This window comes from Echinops telfairi, unplaced genomic scaffold (assembly GCF_000313985.2).
Source record: "Echinops telfairi isolate 266 unplaced genomic scaffold, ASM31398v2 ScPeMD7_7469;HRSCAF=8507_0, whole genome shotgun sequence".
Lineage (NCBI taxonomy): Eukaryota > Metazoa > Chordata > Mammalia > Afrosoricida > Tenrecidae > Echinops > Echinops telfairi.
The window spans coordinates 6,436,617-6,459,322 of NW_022111372.1; the positions used below are offsets into that span (position 1 = coordinate 6,436,617).

General features: G+C 35.6%; 1 pseudogene; it reads right to left on the reverse strand.

Annotated features, from left to right (window-relative positions):
• LOC115873497 overlaps positions 1 to 22,706 on the reverse strand; it is a 48,260-nt pseudogene that overhangs the window by 4,776 nt on the left and 20,778 nt on the right.

Consider the following 22,706-nt stretch of genomic DNA (forward strand, 5'->3'; position numbering starts at 1 on the left):
CTTTGGACATATCTTACCTTCCTTATTTTGAGAACGAAATTACATTTTACTTGAATTCTTGTTTCTGCATCATTGGGAATTCTGGTCCCAAATGTATCTTTTTTCATATCTGAAAACTTATTGTCATGCAGCAGATTTCAAAGCTTAAGTTTGATCCTGCTGTTCAACTCTCTGTTTATCTGCACATCTTTTACCCAGCATCAGTTTTAATACCCTGGATATTAGGTTCCAATGCAGTCAATTAAACAGCCAGTCACATGCTAGATTATGTTCATGGATGTTTAAGCTTCAGTATAGAGTTTGTTAATGCCAGATAGTTTCAGGCACATCTCTAAAGAAGGACTCTGGAAAACAGGCAAACACACAAATACACACCCATGAAAATGTCATCCTGTGTGTGACCCAACCCTAGCTCCTGCTGTTCCTGTGACATATCCACCTGGTGCTGGGGGAAGGGTGTGCATACCTACTATCCCTGTCCTTGGGCTGTGTGGGGGCGAATATTCCGTCCATTTTTTACTGGTTTATCATTTTCTCATTGATGTTTTCTGCAAAGTTTAGAGATTAGTCCCTTGTCATTATCAAAAATTTCCCCAGTTCTCTTTTTTTGACATATTTTGATGAGCATAAGGTTCTAATTTCAGTATCACACTCACATAGTTTATCTTTTGCTGCTTGCATGTTTTATGTTTGATAGTATGTTTATGCCATGTTTTAGGGTCCTTAAGTTCGGTACTGTGTTTTATTGATCCTGTTGATTGATCTCAGTTTTACATTTACATCTTTGATCCACCTTGGATTCATTTTTGTATGTGGTGTGGGAAATTGGTACTGCTACATTTTTTTCAAATACCAGCATTATTTATTAAAGAGACTAACAATTTCTCATTTAATTCACTCAAAGATCAGATCTCCAGGAGTGAATTTATTTCTGAATTCTCCGTCGTATTTTCTTGGTTTATGTGTCTTTTTTTCTACCATTTATGGGCTGTTTTGACTACCTTGGCTATGGGGTAAGTTTTATTGAAAAGTGAAAGGCCTCACTTTGTTCTCCTTCATTAGTAGGACTTTGGTTATCTACGGTCTCTTTCCTTTCTGTATAAAGCTGTCACTAGTTATGTTAGTCTGGGTACTTTACAGAAACAAATCCTCAGAAACTCATGAATAAGAAAGAGCTTTATATAAAGCGTAAGTTCACATCAAGAAAACATCCCAATCCAGGGCTGCCCAAGCCCACAAGTCCAACATTAACCCATTAAATGGTATGTCCAACACCAACCACAAAGTCCTCCTCCATCTCACAAAATACATACAATGAAGTCGACTGCAGGAGAAAAGTCGAATCAGTGAATGTGTAAGCATCTCAGCGCTGGCAGGGATCTCCACAAGGCTGCTTCAACATCCAGGGCTGCATCGGGGTAGGTAGGTCCATGTGGCTTCTCCTTGGGGATGTCTTGCAGGAAGTCAGCCTTGCAAACTTAAGCAGGGAACTGCTAAGGCAGCTGTACCCTGGTCCGACCATCACAAAGCAAGAGACCTGAGAACTAAAAAGCCGAGGCTCACTGAGACTTTTTTAATCGCTCCCCCCTTCAATTAATCCCACATGTGTTTATCGGCCAGGTTGGCACAATAAACTTTAACTATATCACTAGTTTTTATATCTCATTAAAGAATGATGTTGGAATCTGGATGATTAGGATTTCAGGATATCTATAAATCCCTGTGGGTAGTATTGACATTTTCACAATGTTAAGTCTTCCTATTTATGAACATTGTACATTATTCAATTTATATGTCTCTTTGGTATTATTATAATGTTTTACTACACGTGACAGTGTTCTGTTTGATTTGAATTTGTTTCACTTTCTATCAAACTGAACTCACTGCCATGAGTCAATTCTGAATTTTGTATGTGTTAGGCGCCATTTAGTGGGTCTGACCCATAGTATCCCTATGCACAACAGAATTAAACCTTGCCTTGTCCTGTATTATCCTCCAAATTGTTGCTATGCTAGAGCCCATTGTGGTGGCCATTGTGCCAATTCGTCTCATTGAGGACCTACCTCTCTGTCTATGCCCCTCTACTCTACCAAGTCCTATTTTGTAGAGGTGTTCTAATTCATACAGAGTATTTGGAAGATAGCTTTACTGAATATATGATTGATTCTTGGTTGGCATGTTTTTGTCTTTTCCTCTCAGAATTTTATGTTACCTTATTGTCTTCTTGTAGTTTCTACAGAGAAATCAGAGCTTAGTCTTGTTGGTGCTCTGTTGCAGGTATCATCTTGGTTTCTCAAAGCTTTTCTTAGATTACTTCTCTTATCATTTTGTTTTGGAAAGTTTGATTAAGATATGTCTTGATTTTCTTTTGGGGTTTCTTTTATTTTTAGTTCATTCAGCAACTTGAACACGTCTTCTTGTCTTTTATTGATGTTAGTGAACCTTTCTTCCAACAACATATCCGCAATTTTCTCTTTTCCTTTCATAATCTCTACCTATTTTGGAATTCATTTTACAAGTAAATTATTCCTCTTGAAGTCCCACATAACTCTAAGGCTCTCTTTGGATCTTCTTACCCCCTAATCCTTCCACTCTCTGGTTGTTAATTAGAGATTTGTCTTCAAGCTCATTATTCAGCGTTCCATTGTTCAATTTTTTTCCTTGCACTTACAATGTATCAGTTATTTCTGAAAACATGGTGATAGTCTTCTGGATTTCTATTTGCTGTGTTTTATTACTTCTAACTTCTCATTTATAATTTGGTTCCTCTTGATTTTTGTGGAGTGTCTCTGTAGTGTGCCTGCCTGGTCCATCATATTCCCAGATATTCCCTATTCCTAATAGTGAAAAAACAAACCAACAAACAAAACCTCTCAAAACCAGACTCTCACAGAGCTGTAGAGTATGTGGTACACACACAGATGAGATAGAGATCAGAGCTTTAACACAAGCTCTCGGTTTATTTGAAGATTGTTTTTTGGATAAATCTAAGAAGACAACATATTAGCCTGAGATATAGAAGAGAGGAAATTGCTATCAATCCCTTAAACATCGAAAGAGAACTAACATACATCAGAACATAGAGGAAAAACTACATAAATACAAATTAGAAATTGAAGGAAATGAACCATTATTTATAAATATACAGGATAGTGACCTATAACCATTAAAACATTTGTGCCATACTCAGATAGATATAGTACTGGTAAACTCTACCAATCATTTGAAGAATAAATACCAATTATCTACAATCTTGTTAAGAAAGTAAAAGTAGAGAATATTTCCCCTAACTCATTCTATTGTAAAGTATCACATTAACACTGCACTAAATCCTAACTTTAATCTAAGAACAATTAGTTCTTACATCATGGCCCTGCTTGATACTCACCCTCAGGAAGGGAACACAGAAAATTTGGTGCTATAGCAAAGTGTGGTGAACAAACTAGATGGTGACCAGCTATCAGATATGATAGCATCTGGGATCTTAAAGGCTTGTTTCCAAACAAACAGTCATCTAAGTTGAGAGGTCAACTAATTCCACATGGTAGAAGCACACCAACATCAGTGACTGAAGTATGGTAAAGCATATACTCCGTAGATGAAGGAGGGAATAGTATCAGAGCCTAAATTGTGAGAATCTAGTTTGCAGAAGACTATGGATGACAGTGGGAGCTCAAGATAAATTTGTGGGATCTACATAGGAAATAAGCCTCAGGTATTATGTCTTAGGATAGAGGATGGGAAGAAACTATAGAAGGTCAAAATGAGAAAACTGACTTGCATGGTTAAAACCTTTTCAGTTTATCCCTCTCTGATGCACCTTAGGCCTTATCTTGTTTTCAAAATTCTCTGTGATTTTGGGGGTTTTGATTATTAATATTGGAGTTTATCTCAGATGCATTTTGTCATTTAGGGTGATCCTCTTAAATTTTTGGTATATATATATATTTCTGTTTTTCAGAATATGAAACCCAGAACTGATGAAACTATAGGGGCAGCAAGTAGAATAAGGGTTACTTGAGGGGTGGGGGGCGTATAGTGGTTGGTTTGGGGGCAAAAGGGAGCTGATGTCAAGGAGTTCAAGAAGGTAAAGGATGTTGTAAAGCTTACTGTGATAACAGTCATACAATACTGCTTGATGTGATTGAACTATGGCATGACATATCTGTATTAACTCTCAATAAAATGGTTTTGCAAAAAAAAAAAGCAAGTTAGTTCACAGATATTTATGAATCAATTACAAGATGTAGAAGGGAAAGTGAAAGATCCACAATAGGCAACACGTTACTAGGGAAGGAAAAAGATCTACAATAGGCAATATAATACTGAGAATAAAAACAAAATCAGAGTACTGACACTGCCTAATTTAATTACTTACTATGAAATTACAGTACTCAAGACAAGGAAGTGTTAGAAACAAAAGAAACAAATAGAAAAAATGGAACAAATTTCAAGTCTGTAAGTAGATCTACAGAAACAAAATCAACAGATTTATTTACAAAAACAGAAAATAAATGGAGCGCACACAGTGGACATCCATATGTAAACATGAGTATGTGCATATACACACAGTAATTACATTTTCCACCAAAATTAGCTCAAAATGGATCACAAACCTAAATGTAAAGTGGTAAACCACAATACCTTCCAAAACTGTTGTTCTTGTTGTTAGGTAACTTTCAGTCAGTTCCAACTCACAGCAACAGAATGAAACAGTGCCTGCTTCTATGCTAACCTCATAAGTGTTGTTCTGTTTGAGCCTATTGCACTCATTGAGCTAATTCATGTCATTGAATATCTTCATCGATTTTGCTTTTCTTTTACTTCACCAAGCTTGATACCTTTCTCTAGGGACTGGTTCTTCTTAATGGCATGTTAAAAATATAGGAGATGAATTATAATCATCCTTGGTTCTAAACATGAAAGTGTGATGAAGTGATCTGTCATCAATTATGATTTTATGACAGTTTTTTTTGTCTTCTATATCTATTTTACTGGCCACATTTCTGTGAGTACTTGGACAATCCTATGATCTCTTGCTGATGGACTCTCTCAGCTGGATGATTTGTGTTTATCTTTGTTCTATTTAAGATTTTAAACATGTATCTGCATAATTAAATAAGTAAGAAGCATGTTGGCTGCACTTTCTCCAGTATAGATGTGCTTCTTCTGCTGGCAGTCTCTGGTGCATTTGATGTTCTTCACCAACATCATACTTTTTCTGCATGCCTTCTTCACTGCTGCTTTCACATGCAAAGAAAGCGATTGAAAATACTTTTTTCTTCTTCTAAGTACCTTAGTCTTCAAAGTGACAGCTTCGCATATTAACACTTTAAAGAAATATTTTGCCAATTTTCCTGATGCAATGTGTCATTTGATTTCCTGGCTACAGCTTCTATTAGAATTGATTGTGGATTGAAATAAAAGGACATCCTAGAAAATTTCAATCTGTTCTCTGTTTAACCATGACATTGCTCATTTGCCCATGTGTGAGGATTTGTTGTTGTTATTTATATGTACATGGGTATAAGATGAAATCTAGGTAACCTTGATTTGGGTAAGATGTTTTAGAACAGCAGAAACACTATGAAAGACAAAAATGAAAAATTGGTTTAAAACATTTTAGCTAAATCCATGGCAAGAAATTCCAATGCCATAGCGCCTAAGCACTCGGTTGCTGACTAACAGATTGTTGGCAGGAATCCCTCATTTGCTACCTGAGATACGTGCCTGTAAAGATTGCAATTTAAGAAACCTTATGTGGTAGTTCGACCTCGTCCTATAGGATCTTTTTAGGTCTTTATGAGTAGGAACAGATAGTCTCATGAGAAGTATAAATAGATGATAAAAGGATAGAATGAATTTGTTTCAATACCTAAATAAGAGCCTTGTACTTAGTAATTGGTTATATCTTTGGAATAGATTTAAATTTTCATTCTGGCAATCATTCCCTTCAGAATTTTGAAGCCTATACTCGGTTGACTTCTGGGTTATAATTTTGTTATTGACACCACTGTCCCTTTAATTATTTTTGGTATTTTTTATTTGTTTGTATGTTAGGTTTTCTTTGTTAAGTTTAGAGTTGGGGTCTTTTATTTATTCTAAGGTGTGTGTGACAGTTAGATTTATGTCAGCTTGCAGTTGTGCAGGAGCGGAGTCGAATCTATCAATCAGGCAATGCCTGATGGCGCCTCCAGCAAGGTTGGGCCTTTTTATGAGAAACATTACGGGTTCTTCTCTCTCCCTTTGCCTGTAACCTTTCTGCTGTTAGGACTCTCTGTCTGCCTTCATGGAGGACCCCATCTGGGCTATGAGCCCTGAGTACCAATCTGCAAGCTGGCTGTAACCTGCCCTGTTCTCACCGGCCTTGAATTCCTCTGACTCTGTGCCCACTGGTCTGTGATCCTCCTGCTTCCCAGCTTCAGTTTCAGGTCATTCTAGGTGAGTCTTAAGAGGAGCCAGCTAGCATTACACCTATGAACTTGAATTGGGCTGAGGTTGCATGCCTTCTTAATATGAAATTATTTCTTTATATAAAGTTCTTCCTTATACATATGCCAGTTATTCTGATCTTGTTTCCCTAGACAACCCAACCTAACATGCCATGCATAATTTTTAATTCCCTTTTAAAAAATCTGTTGTATCTCAGAATTTGCTCAAATTTCCCTCAGGTTCAGTAAGGTTTGTTTTTGGTTTTGGTAGTGCACAACTTCATCTCTTCTGTTTTATATCTCCCTCTTCCTACTTTTTATAGTGAAATACCTTAGTCCATTCAAATGTATTAAATTCATATTTTAATCTACCTTCTATCTTTTTATTTTATTTATTATTTGGGAATATTTTCTATATATTGTCTTTCATCCTTTCCTATAATTTTATATTCCAGAGGCTCTTTTTATCTTCTGGAACTATAAACTATCTGTTTATATTGCTTGGTTCTTGTACTATGGGTCTGATCTCTTTACTCATCTTTCAAAGATTATTTATTCAAAATGAAGGTTTTGTTTGAGGTTTAATTCTTTGGCTACTTTATTTAAATTTCCTCTGAGTTTCTCACAGAGGATAAAACAGACTGTAGAAGTCTTCTTATTTATGATTTTCTTGCTGGATTTGTACAGATGATTGATCATTTTCACTCTGGCTGGTATGACAACTTGTCCACATATCCAAAGATGGGTAGCTATTTAATGGTACTAATAGATAAGGTAAATTTGACGATTCTTTTTGTGTGTGTCTGTGGAAAATTATCCACAAAAGTAGAATCTAGAATACAAGGGTAGATGACTACAATGGACAACAAATTGTGATGCTGGCATATTTCTCTTTCATTGTCATTAAAACCAGACATAAGACCCAACCTTATTATTTTACTATTTTCAGGAGCTCTGGAATGTACTGGTTGAGTGTTGGGCTGCAATCTGCATGGTTGGGAGGTCAAAACCACCAGCAGCCATGGCAGGAAGACTGGGCTATTGCTGTAAACAGTTCCAGTCTTGAAACCCTCAGGACATCACTCTACATCATAATAGACTCACTAGCAGTGGTTTGGTTTTGGTTAGCCCATTTTTAGGCAGAGGTAAGTCTTTTGGAGTCATGAAGACTGGCTAAACCTCTGAAACAGCTGCCCTGAAAGATAATCTTTAGAAGAAAACAAAACCCTCTCAAGTATCTTTAGGATCAGACACTCATTTAGCTTAACTAGTGGAGACGTCTACCATGAGCATTGTGCTCTTTTTTTGATCTGTCCATATGGAATCAAACTGACATCAGAAACTTCAAATATCTGATGGGAAATTTCCAGGAGCTTGTGTCTATGAAAATGTGCAGAAAATAGCATGACAAAGGAAGGAGAGCATGACTGCTCAACTCAAAGCTTATAATCCTCATCATTGAACTTTACATGTCGACATAATGAATTGGTGTCTATTCTTCTCTGTACAGTCTCAACAGTAGGACCAAAGAAAATAAATTTTAAACAGAATAACAAATGATTAATAGTTACCACCTGTGAAATTGTCATGAATGAAAAGGAAGTAATTCATGCATTGTTTCTGGGGGCATTATCTGACCCAGAGTGTTATTTTAGAGAGATATTGGAATGAAGATCTGAAGAGGGGTGAAAAAGCTAGGAAATAATAGAAATGAAAATATTACTCAGCTTATAGAGAAGAGTCTACACCATAGGCTCCCAAACTTACCTGGCCTGCTGTCCCCTTTCAGGAAAAAAAAGAATACTCATAATCATCCAGGAATTTAAAATTTACGCATTATAAATACATAATCTAGGAAACAGTGCAAGTGTGTTCTTTTGCGACCTCGCTGGATTATGTGAGAGATTCTCATAGGGCAGTGTCACCCACTTTGAGAAACACTGGTTTTATGCAAAACAAAGATCACAGGAAATTGATTGAACCTAGGAAGACTTGAATATGTTGTGACTATATGCTACAAAAACAAAAAAGAGTGAGGGCAGATGATGCAAAAGAAGAGAAAACACTGGATTATAATAGTAATATTACAGTGAAATTTTTATATTTTATCTCAAGTATTATGAGAATAACTAATGGAATAATTAATCTTACACAAAATACCCAGATGTTGGCTTATTATGAATAAAGTTTCAGTTTACTGCCACTGGAAAATTGTTGTGTGGTGATGTACCATGGATCAATTCCAACTCCAGATGACCCAATGGGACAGAACAGTATTGCCTCATAGAATCTCCTAATCTGTAATAATGATTGGACACAAAAGCAGCAGGTCTTGTTTGCTTTGGAGATGTTGATTGGCTGAAGCATTGACCTTTCAGGGAGCACGTGAGCATTTTACCTTTGGTTCACCAGGGGATTCTTCCTTAATCTTTAATCTTAGTCTTAAAGATTAAGGAAGAATCCAAAGAACTCAGCCATGCCAGCAGGGCTCCTTTAGAGAAAGCTTCTTACTGCTAGCCTGTGATTCCAACACACAGGCTTCCATAGGACAGGATAGCCCTGTCCCTGTGGGATCCATAGACCTTACTCTATAAGGAAGCAGAGAGCACTGCTGCTGGTGATTTTTGAATTGCTGACCTGAGAGTAACTAGCTCCTACTTCACTGGAAGATCAGAGAAAATGTTTTTAAAGCTTTTACAATGTCATATAGACCCGTGTTCAAAGATGATGATGCCATTTTCTAATTGCGTGACATTGCCAATTTATTTATTATTACTCTCATGTTTCCTGAAATGGCAATATTATTGACATCTCCATGGTATAGGAATGAAACTCAGCTAAGAAAGGCTATGGCATATATTAGAAACAAATGAAGTATTTATTATTTTTTCTAATCATTTTACCCTAAAAACAAATATAAAAAGATAGACGGAAATTAAGTATACAAATACAGGCATGTAGTTCTAAGTACCCAATTCCATGACATATTTTACATCAGAATTTGTACTAGTGAAGAAGATATAGATTAAAAATGAATATGTCACTATAAATTATACCCTAACACTTACTGTAAACTATTGTAGGAATTAAAATTTGATGCCTGAGTATTTAAAACTTTAAAACTAATGTCAAATTTATATTCTTTTTGTTGAACCTTACAAAGAAAGGTTTATATTTTTAGAAATAATTGCTTGATAGACTTCCATTTTATAATACTTTTGGATACTCTCACAGATAAAAGACTTGGAGTTTGTTCTTAAAACTATGGAATTTACAAGGTGACAATTATGCATACTGAAGCCTTTGTATTAGCTACCTAATAGGAGGGGGCTTGAGTGATTCAAATGTTTCTTTTACATAAGTGAAAAATTTTTTTTTTCCTTTTTACCAAAAAACTTTTAGAAATTCAGTCTGTTAGATGGGTAAGAGGCTTGCCTGTAATGTGAGTGATAAGGAACACACATATCCAAAGCGGGGAAGATTTTAATGTCCCTTAGGTGTAGCTCAAGAGGAGAGTATAGACAAACAGACAGATCCAATTATAGGATTTATAATTCAATAAGTAGTTTCTCCACCTCAACCAAATAATCTTATTGACATGGATTCTTCTAAACACACATGCACGCGCACACACAAACTATTTCTCATAGTACCATATTATTTGTTATGATAAATAGAAAACACAATGCCAGATGGTACTGGTTTACAAAATATGCTTAGACTCACTAAAATTATAAATATAATGCCAATTGAATGTGTCTTAAATGAGACTGATATTAATGATTTTGCTCACAAAATTTCCCATGACCTTGGCAGGGAGTAATATATATATAAAACAGCTACTAGGAAAGGGGCCCCAATATATAGGCAGAAGATACAGCCTTGGATTTCAGGATTACTAAGAAGATATCTTGTCAGAAGAATTATTTCTCCCAGGAATATGGGTGAGAAATACACTAAGTTGATACAGAAGATCATAATTTTGGAAAATGATGAAGAAGGACTTATTTATGTGGAATTTACTACGGTGGTAAAACTTCTGGAAGTTATGTGAGCAACCTTTGTTACATAATTAAGTAGCCTTGTGGTGAGATGGAAAGTAGAAGTAAAAATTCGATGTATATAAAAGTCAAAATATATTTCTAGTGAAATATATTTTTAATATCGCTTCAAGACAGCAGTTAAGATTTTTTTTTTGTTTCTGACACTATTTATGACTCTATGGCAAGTAACAAAATACATATATTTCACTGGGGCAAGAAAAATACATATTTTGCTGGGGCAATAATAGTTAACCATACAAACATAGTAGATGCTTTGTAAAGTCAAATATTTAAAACTTGACCTCTGTGATCAGTGTCTGATTAAATTTAAGAACACTGTTCAGTATTTTTTCATTTTGTTTTACTTTGGGCATACTTTCCTTGATTGCATTTTAATGTAATTGATTTTGTTCAGGTGAGGCAGATTAAAGAAAACTCTCTTCCTTAAACAATAACACATACTTTTGAGATTATCTAAGCTCAACATTATTCAACTTAGAAGTATCATCTCTTTGGTGAATTACTAATATTACTACTATTATACTTACTTTGCTGTGGCTTTTGTTGTGCATTCAACATTGTTTGAAAATACGAGGGAGGTTTTCTAAGAAATGTGAGGTCAGTAACTAATATTGGAGCCATCGAAAAGATAATATAGCCACTTTGCACAAGGTCTGCCTGAGCTGTTTTGTTATTTATGAGCCCCTGGCACGGGTAGAGAAGAAACAACTGCATCAGTATTTTTCTGGACATTAAAGTCACTTTTATTGATGCATCTGCACTTGATGTATCATCTCATAGGGACACTGCAAACAAAGCCCATGTAAATATACAATTTATTACAGAGGAACCTATTTAATGAAAATGTCTACTGCATGCAAGAAAAGCCACAATTGTCTGTTTGGAATACATTCAGATTCTATTTCCAATTATATGTTAGTCTGAGGTTTTTCTTGAGTTTTACTCTTATCTTACTCATTTAAAACCTGAGTAAAATTGCAGCCTTGTGCAAAGAGACAGCTATAAATTTGAACAAGCAATATATTAGTTGGAACACTAGGAGTGTGTTGTAGGAATGCTTCTCTGACATACAATGCTTTTTAAAATAATATTTATTTATTTTGTAATTTTTCTAAAATAAATGAAATTAATATTTAAGTTACTAATTTGAAATTAAAGGTACTTTTAATCCTTAATTGATCATAAGGAAAAAGTTCAACAAACTAAGTAAAAACAAAATATGTCTGTATTAAGTACTTAAAAACATACTTGTCCTATACTTAAGTTAGAGTATTATAAATTCTCACTCTAAAATGAAAGAAAGCATCTAAGAAAGTTCAATTCATCATAAATATGTGCCTGTTATTTTTAAGGTCTATGCCTATCTCTGAAAAATAAAACGCTCAGAGAAATTCAATACTCCATTTCAAACTCTGATATAAATAATTATTGATAAAACAGGTAATTTTCTTTACTGTGGCCCATATCAAGGTGACTAAAATTCTGAACTTTTCAAATGATAATTTGACTAATAAAGGAAAACAAAATAATGCAGTTATATGAATTAAAAATAACCTGAAATTTCATTCTAATTGTGACCAAGTCAACATCCTTCCATTTCTTTTGCAAATCAAACAATTCTCTCAAAAATAAAAGTGCAAAAATGATCAATATCAATTTTTAGTAAAACTAGTGTAAGTCAAGTATTCATAATGGCAGGCCAGACTTTGCAGGCCAGACTTTGTGGAAGGATCATGAGCAGGGCATCTCAGAAATGCTCAAAAATTTAATGTTCAAAAGATGCATTCATTTTCTTGGTTGTAAGGAAGGAAAAGGACCCCAAATACAAATATAATTTATATAGATGTATTTATTAAATTTCAGCCAGGACAAAGAGAAAGTCACAATACAATGGTGAAGGAGATCAACAACATATAGGCATGTTGGCATCTAAGGGTTTACAGAAACATGGCTGTTTACATAGGATGTGGAAGTACAAAGGAAACAACTGTGGACATGGGAAAGGGATAATAATTGAGATGTATACACCATTCTAGAGAGGAAAGCTTAAGAAGATTGGTCCCGGGCCCTAAAACAAAGGCCGTTAGAATATGATAAATGATTATGCACATTCTAATAGCCCAAATTCCATGAAGGGCACAGCCAGACAAGTCTTTATTAGCCAGGGGCGTCTTCCCTGGACTGGCTAGGAGTAATACTAGGAATAGTAGAAATCCACTTTCTAATACATTCTACCTGAGGACAAGCTATTCATTTTACACGATCCATCTGATATCCCTTGTTCCATATCATCTCCTGGAATTCTAAGAGGAAAAATATTCATAGACTTTAATTCACATATTGTTAGTAAGTTAAGAATGAAATAAATATATAACCAACTAAGAGAAGTAGAAAATTAAAAAATGAAATATAATAAAAAACAATAGCAAACACACAACGCAAAGACAAACAGAAAAAAATGTAGGATCAGAAACAAAAACAATGCTTATCAAAACAAAAGGAAAATTGGAAAATTCAGCAATTCTTTATCAGAAAAAGCTAGCTTACATTATATGCAATAATTATACAGAAATTCATTAAAAAATACAAACTACCTTATAAATATTAGTAAAAACATTAAGATGAATGTTACAAAAAAGTATGACTTTTAACATATTAACAATATAAATTTCACTAATAAAAAGAGAAAAATAAAGTTTCATTTATTGAGATATTATTTTCCTGACCATTTTAATTTTAGTGAACAATGGAGAGTGTTATATATATTTTTGGAGAATTGCTGGTTATCAAAATTACTAAGGAGCTAGCATATATCTAGAAGACAAGACACTAACATTTAGCAGCAAACTTCATCTAAATTAGTGGTGCAGGCTTATAAATGAGATGCAATTGTATGTTGTCCTCACATGTTTTCCAAATATTTTAAAAGGTTTTTATGCATTTAGAGAGATGGTTATAATTATGCATTTACATTTATAGAACCTATCTCTTGTTCATATACTTTCAGAATATATTTAGAGGAGGAAATTAAAATTATGTTTAAATTTTTTGCAAAAGAACTACCTTATATGTGCCTGCTTGGTTTTTTGCAAAGTTTAAATAAACTTTCTACAATTTGGAATATTGTGTCAACCATGAGAAATCCCACTGAATATATCTAAATGATGGCACATCATACCTCTAACAAGATATCTAATTCTGAGTGAACAGCCAACTCACTACTTACTTATAACTACTTATGAAATATCATGTAGACATTGAAATGCAGAAGTACATATTTTCTTACAAGTTTTTTTATTTCTCCTGTTTATTAGAATTATAAAGTCATACTGAATTAAAAAACAAACTGAAAAACTGAGAATAGAGTGATATTTATTGCAGCCTATTCTAAGAAACATTATAAATATTTGATACAAATATATGTTTATGTTATGTATATATGTGTATGTGTGTATATCTATCTATCTATCTATCTATCTATCTATCTATCTATCTATCTATCTACCTATCTATTTAGAGAGAGAAAGAGAGAGAGAGAATTAGCCAAATAGAATTGGAAATGGTTGATGTGTCCGTCAACTGAAATAAATCTGGATTTAGAGGAAAGGCTTTATTGAGAAGGAAAGGTTATTGTATTATAGAGGATGCTTTAATCTCAGAAATCTGTGTCTAAAAATCAAATAGGAAAATGTTTTTGTTTTATATGTTATTAAGAAGCACTTTACAGTCAGGAAAGTGTAGGCCGTATATGGAGGATGCAAACAGGCTCCTTGAGCAAGGCTGAGAGAAGTGTCTCACTGTGGTCTGCCAGCTCTCGGGTTAAGCTGTTTGGGGCATGATTAGGGTTCATTTTATTTCTTGCTCAGACTTCATAGTGAACAAAGTTCTTTTTTAAAGAAAAGAGAGAAAATGGAAATGTGATGTTAGCTCCTGTGTTGAGTGATACAGAATTTTGAGAGGAAGCAAAAATAAGATCAGATATAAAATAGTTCCTTCCTTGGAAAATATAGCGAGTTTAAGTCCTGTTATAAATAGTTTGTGAAAATCTATCAACCAGAAATGGACTCTAAAGATATAAACAACAAGAAAATAGTGCAATGTGGTCAAGGCAAACAGAGTGTAAGAAATGGTTAATTGGGACAAATTGACAAAAAAAGTAAGTGCTTAGTAATTTACTAATTTTCAAAGTTACAGAGAAATAGGCATTTTCAAATACTGATCCTGCAATATGGGTGTCCAAATTGGTATGATTTTTAGGATTAAAATATATATTAGGGTATTTAAAAAATCTGAAACATTTACTAATGGATATTCCATTTGTGTTTGGGGACTCATTCTAAAAATATGATGAGATGTATGAAATGACACTTGTAAAAGATAATTTATTGTAAGATTGATTGTATTAAACAAAGATAGATAATAGATTTAAGCAATGCTTGGTTTACATGAATCAATTTATATTCATACAATAGATTGTATGAATTTATCTTAAAATATGATGAGAATCCGTTGTGATATGGAAATTTTAATAGGATGAAATAAGCAAAATGGAACTATTTCTATTGTGTAAATAAAAAGGAAAATAAGACTATACATTCATTTTATTATGCATACTTTAGAAGAAGTCTCTGGAAGAAGATATAAATTCTAAAAATTGGGCTCACCTGAGTGTGTTATTGGGGGAGAATTGTCAGTTAGGAAAATGGACTATAGGCAAACAAAAATGGGAGGGCTATTTTCCACTGTATTTTTCATTTTAATTATTTAACCTAGTGATGTATTAATAGAAAAACTAGATTAAAACAAAGCAAAAACATAATTAAGTTTCCTGGCTATAAATTATACCTTGAATCTTTGACTATAAAGGCTTTATTGGATCTTCTCATGAAAAACCTCATATACAGCTATTAATAGGAGGAAAATCCATTAACACTGGAATAATGATGGTTAGTAAAAAGCTAACATTTATTGATCTCCATTGCTAAATTCATACTGTGCAGTGTTGTATATTTTAAAACCTGCAGTGTTATTAAGGTGCCCAAAGCAGCCACACATAAACATGAAATAACATGTTGGGTATTTCAATGCTGGAAAGAGAATCATGAGAAAGTTGTCAATTTACCTTCTTTAAAGAAACAGCAACCAGCAGGAAAGGAAATAAATCTAAGCATGCTCCATAGGGTGCGGATGGAGGAAAATGAGATAGTCTAAATGTTTCGTTACCACTTCCACAACAATAATAACATTTCCAAATTCTTCTTGCTGAAAATGATTTGTTGGTTTTAAGGATAGACATTTTAATACAGGGTCTTTATCCAAGTTTGATCAAATTGCCTTTAATGCCTTGCCTATCACATACCTTAAATATCCTAGCAGAAATATTACCTGAATTTGAATTTGTAAAACAAAACTGAGGCATACAAATGATTGATGATCATTATATGACACACTAAGAAGTAGCACTTGAATGTCCACATAAAAGGGACTAGGAAAAGCATTTAGTGACTCATGGGGGTACAAAGATTAAAGGCCTGGCTACTAGCCAAAGTGTGAGTCATCAAATCTATCCAAAGCTTCAACCCACCAGGCTGCTCTGTGGGAGAAAGGTGTAGCAATATGCTTTTATAACATTTAAGTAACAACTACAAAGCAAATATGCAACTGTTGAATTGATTCCACCTGAGAGAGATGCCATAGAATAGAGTATATCTGCCCAGTAGGTTTTTCAGGTTTGCCTTATCTTTCTCTTGGGGAGTGTTTAGTGTTTAGGATCCAAATTTACATGTGACAACAGGGTTCCTTTCCATAGATTACAGCCTGTGTTAGACAGGGTTCTCTAGAGAAACAAATCCACAGAAACTCATGTATAAGAGAGAGCTTTATATAAAGATTAAGTGCACATCAAGAAACATCCCAACCCAGTGCTGCCCAAGCCCACAAGTCCAACAGTAACCCATTAACTGATATGTCCAACACCAATCCACAAAGTCCTCCTCCATCTCACAAAACAGACACAATGATGCCGACTGCAGGAGGAAAACTAAGTCAGTGAATGTGCAAATATCTGAGCACTGGCAGGGGTCTCCACGTGGCTGCTCCAGCACCCAGAGCTGTATCGGCGTAGGTCCATGTGGCTTCTCCTCGGGGATGTCTTGCAGGAAGTGAGCCTTGCTAGCTGAAGCAGGGAACTTGGTAAGGCAGCTGCATCCTGGTCCGACCATCAGAAAGCGAGAGACAGGAGAACTAGAAAGGTGAGGCTCACTGAGCCATTTAACCCTCCACCCTTCAATTAACCCCACATTTGTTTATCGGCCAGGTTGGCACAATAAGTACCTCACAGCCCAAGAAAAACTATGAGTTCATTTTACTCTTACCCACAGTATATCTTTGAGTTAGAATTTACTTGAGAGTAACAGATTAGAATTAGCATTTAAAAAGGAAAGGGGGTGAAATGAAGCAGGGATTGCAGTAGTTCATAGCCACTGAATTCACCTTGACTCATAGCAACCCTCTCTGCGCTGGAGTGCAACACTGCCTGGTCCTGAGCCATCATCCCAGCTGTTCTATTGAGACCATTCTGGCAGCCATAGGTCAATCCGTCTCATCCAGGATCCTCATTTTTGTTGCCTTTCTCCTTTACCAAGAATGATGTTCTTTTTCAGGGACTGATTTCTCGCGATGACATGTCCAAATTATTGATATATAATCTCACCATCCTTGCTTCAAAGGAACATTTTGACTTTACTTCTCCCCAGACAGATTTGTTTGTTTGTTTGTTTACTGTAACTCAACTGCATCAACTCCTTATTCAATGACCAACTTTCATGTGCATTTGCAGTGGTTGACAATTCGATGTCCTGATTCAGGTCCACCTTAGTCCTCACAGTGGTGTTCTTCTTGTTCAATATTTTTCAATACTTTTGTTTCCCTTTCTCTTCCCTTAAATGTATTCAAGTTGACTTCTGTGTATTCCATTTAACAATGTCCACAGGTATTGTAGACATGGATGTTGTCGAAAAAAGATATGTCCAAAGAATAACTAACTCATTGGCCTTGCAAAATTCTATCATGAAATTTCTAGGTACATTTCTATCACCAAGGTATTATTTTTAACTACATTTTCATTGTTTTCAACTTTGCATTAAAGTAACCAATAATTATCAATATCTTGTTTGCATGTTTGGTCACTTACAGACTGGAAAAGTTCAATTTATTCATCACCACCTTTAATTGTTGGTGCATAAACATGAATAATAGTAATATCAACTGGATTTTTTCATATTTTTAAAGATATTATCCTATCATGGACAGTATTAAACTTCATGGTAGAGCTTGAAATGATCCTTTTGACATAAATGTGATGTCATTCCTCTTGAATTCGTCATTTCCAGCCCCGTAAGCCATTTGCTTGTGTGATTCTAAGGGAGTAATAACAGGTCATTTCAGCTCACTACTGCCAATGAAAACATTCTCTCTGCATTCCATTTCATTTCTCATAACGTCCATTTTCCTAGATGAATATGTTATAGATTCCATATATGTGTTAAGATGTTTCTTCTCATTTGGGTTGTGCTCTATAAGTATAAGTTTTATACTATCCACATCATTATGATAGACTCTATTTTAATAATGCTTCTTTTCATCAGGGATAGTTTCGCTGCTTTCGGTTGTGAGGAGCTCACCTTCCATCACTATATTTGACAGTGTTCTGCTATTCACAAAGAGTTCATTGACTGGTTCCCCAGAAGCAGAAAACGTATTCTTTCTTTGATTCTGTTCTTCATCTGAAAGCTCTGTTAAAATGTATTCAGCTTGAGTGAGCCTGGCAGTATTTGAAATACCAGTGACATAGCTTTCAACATTACAGCAACACCTACAAATCACCACATTACAACAAATTAACAGAACATGCATCTCAAAAACTCAATATCAAACCCACTGCCATCTAATCTATTTGAACTCATATTGACCCTATAGAATGGAATAGAACTCCCCTGTCCATTTCTGAGACTATAAACTTTTAAGTGAGTAGAAAGCTTAGTCTTTCTCTCACAGAGTGAGCTAGTAGTTTCAAACTGCTGATTTTATGATGAACAGACCAATGTGTTGCCCACTACATCAGCAGGGCCCTTTCTGCTACATAGTTGATATTTAATAAGTATACCCTTCCTAATATTAAAGAGAACATTATAATACACGTGGGCAGTCATATATCACTTATAAATTAAACTAACAGTGACAGTTTTGTACTCTCCAAAACAATAGATTTGTACTTATTCAGAGTTCATTATAAATTGGACAAACATTACGAAGAAAGTTACATTCATCTTGTATCATTTTCCCCAGACATTTTATCCATTATGGAATTTTTTGACACCCTCAAGACAAAATTAAAAATACAAAACAAAACACAAGCAAACAGTGAAACACCCTAAGCTTTCTCTAGAAAGGATATTTTGGCACTAGGAGTACTGTGTAGATCACTATTCATAGAATATGTATCCCATTCTTCTCTTGGTAATTATTACAAAATAGTCTAAATCATTTAAAAATTGTATTTTGTATACTACTTGGTTGTACTAGATTAATAAAGCACCCTTTAGGAAAAACAAATAAATAAGCCTATATAAAACTTAAATATTTAAGATCATATATCTTCTGTCATTTGTTATATCTGGTCATAAAGCACATATATCTTTTCACTCAACAAAAATTTTGAATTAATATAACAAAATAAAAAAATAATGTTTTCACATTTTAATCATCTTTGTAATAGTAAATAAACAGATATTGCTATCAAATCATAGAAACATTTACTAAATATAAATATGAAAATGTGAACTATTTCTTTTTCTACATATACTCTGTTATGAGCTGTACATTTTTAAGTGCAATGCTTCCATCTCTTTAGCCCAACATAGAAAAATTCTAAGAAATGTTTGAGAATGAAAGGAAAATAAACAATAAGGAAATGGCAAAAGGAAATTCTCCAGGGAGTAATCAACCAACTCATTGATGTGGAGTCTGAACACGAGAGCTGTAGAAAAGGGTAGAACCCACACACACGATAGATAGATAGCTGACAGATAGATAGATAGTATATTTTGACACTTGCACAGAATGACAGTGTATCTCTCTAGAACAGTGGTTCTCAATCTTCCTAATGTTGGGACCCTTTAATACAGTTCCTCATGTTGTGGTGACGCCCAACCATGAAATTATTTTCCTTGTTACTTCATAACTGTCATTTTGCTACTGTTATGAATCATCATGTAAATATCTGATATACAGGATCTATTTTCTTTTAAAAAAATCATTTTATCAGGGGCTCATACAACTTTTATCACAATCTATACATAAAGCAGGATGTATTTTCATTGTTACAAATTGAACATAATTAAATCAGAGTGATTCATCACAAAAACAATATGTAATTATTTATTGTGAAATATGTATTTCTAACTACAAATAAATGAAATTTTGTCTTGAAGCATGGTGTAGCATGGGTAGCAGTCTTCTCGCTGGGTACTCATATGTGGTCATATTTGCATGTGGGCGGACCCACCTGGAGATGGACAGAGGAGCAGTGTCTCAGTTGCTGAGACCATCAGAAATATGTGTTTTACGATGGTCTTAGGTGACCCCTGTGAAAGGGTCATTTGACTCCCACAGGGTTGAGAACTGTTGGCTAGAAGGTGTGATGTGGCAGTTTCAGTAAACTTACTTTTAAATATTATTTGCATTTGAGGGAAAAACAATAAAATATCAAAAGGGAAAAGGCCAAGGATGTAGAGTGAGGGGTTGCAGTTTCCAGTTAAATACTCATATGATAGCCCTTTCTACTCTCAACGATTTTGCAGTGCATTCTTATGAGGTAAAATAATCCTCCACACAAATTTATTGGCTTTTTTTCCTCACTAAATCAGTTTTCAAATTTATCCCCAATGGTCCCTTATGATTGACCAGTTTCCTTTGATAAAATATATCAAGATAGCCCCTTTCAAACCAAAGTCACTCCCATAAAATATTTTCCGACTTTATTTAGAGACTTAAAAGCTCCTTTGGCAAAACCAAGCAACAATATACAAAACAACAACAACAAACCAATGACAAAAAAAAACAACACAAGAAAGAAAAGCTTGTAGTTAGTTCAAGGATCATTTGTTGGCCGTTAGGAGTGTTTTCCAGTCCAGTCTGTTGAGGTACCATGCCCTGGCCCCAAAGCCCACCTATACATACAATGGAGTACTACGCATCGCCTAAAGGCAGTAATGAACGTATGAAGCACATTGCTGCATGGGAAGAACTGGAGCAAATCATGCTAAGCAAAGTAAGTCAAGCACCAAAGGACAAGTACAACATGAGTCTGCTGAGGTAAGCTTTAAAAAAAAAATGCAAAAGGGGTATAGGGAAAAAGCTACTGTATACAAACATTCCTGGGGTGAGGACCAGGTAATATGGCAGGGACCAGATCAAATACAGGGATACACATGGTAGACAACTAAAAAGGAGTGGGGAAAGGAAAAAAAAATAATAATAAAAAAGAAATGGGTAGCGGGGGCACAGGGCACTAACCCACCCAAAGGGAGAGTATTGTTTATATCTCCACAGGGAAAGAGAGAACCAAACTTCAACCTAGTGCTACAAGATGTGAATGCAACATGCCGGCGTGATATAGGGAACCAGTGGAGAGGTCTGGGGTTCGGCCCCAATCCCAAATACTAAGTGGACAACTGACCCTCCCCCCAGAAGAATTTATTTCAAAAGACAGCATTGAATCTCCAGCTCCGGCAGAAGGACATATCTGATCAGACCACATGGGTGCAGATGAAGGGGGAAGAGGAGAGAGTGGAGCACATCCTAGTCCACCAAGCCTTGAGGATAATGATCCCAATTAGAGCAGCCAGTCCACAGAGAGGACCACATGGCCAGTCCCACTATGAGACATGACACCCCTCACTGACCCATAGCCCTACAGAGGCCAACACCAGAGACGCAGTGTGGGAATAGCATCTGATCTGATCCCACCTCACTGAGGCAAAACACTAAGGGGGTGCAACAGAACAGCAAGGGAATGGAGTGGCGAGGTACCCATGGCTTTGCTCTGTCTTGTTTTTGTGCATGTTATTATCTCCGCAGATTTGTCTAAATAAGGTAGACTGGATGAACAATCTGGAGGAGAAAACAATGGGACCAACAGTTACGGGGGAACATGGGAGAGTGGGAGGTGGGGGGAAAGGAAGTGGTATTAACAAACCCAGGGACAAGGGAAAAACAAGTGATCCAAATTGGTGGTGAGGTGGGTGTGGCAGGCCTGGTAGGGCATGATCAAGAGTTATGTAACCAAGAGGAATTGCTGAAACCCTGGTGGGGACTGAGCATGATAGTGGGACAGTAGGAAAATCAAGGGAAATAGAGGAAAGAGCTGGCAGGCAAAGGGTATTTATAGAGGTCTAGATAGAGACATACATATGCAGATATATTTATGTATGAGGATGGGGAAATGGATCTTTGTGCATATATTTATGGGTTTAGTATTAGGGTAGGGGAGGGACATTGGGCCTCCACTCAAGTCCTCCTTCAATGCAAGAATACTTTCTTCTATTGAATTGGCATTATGTGATGCTCACCTTCCTGACACAACCGCTGAAAACAAGCAGGTGAATAAACAAATGTGGTGAAGAAAGCTGATGGTGCCTGGCTATCAAAATATATAGCATCTGGGGTCTTAAAAGCTTGAAGGTAAACAAATGGCCATCTAGCTCAGAATCAACAAAGCTCACATGGAGGAAGCACAACAGCCTGTGTGATCATAAGTTGCTGAAGGGATCAGTTATCAGGCACCAAAGAACAAAAAATCATATAATTGTGTGCTCACCTTCATAATACGATCACTGAAGACAAATGGGTGCAAAAGCAAATGTGGTGAAGAAAGCTGATGGTGCCCGGCTATCAAAAGATATAGCATCTGGGGTCTTAAAGGATTGAAGGTAAGCAAGCGGCCACCTAGCTCAGAAGCCACAAAGCCCACATGGAAGAAGCACACCAGCCTGTGTGTGCAATCACGAGGTGTCGAAGGGATCAGGTATCAGGCATCATCAGAACAAAAAATCTTACCATAGTGAATGAGGTGGGGAGTGCAGAGTGGAGACTCAAAGCCCATTTGTAGGCCACTGGAGATCCCCTTGCAGAGGTGTCTTGGGGAGGAGAC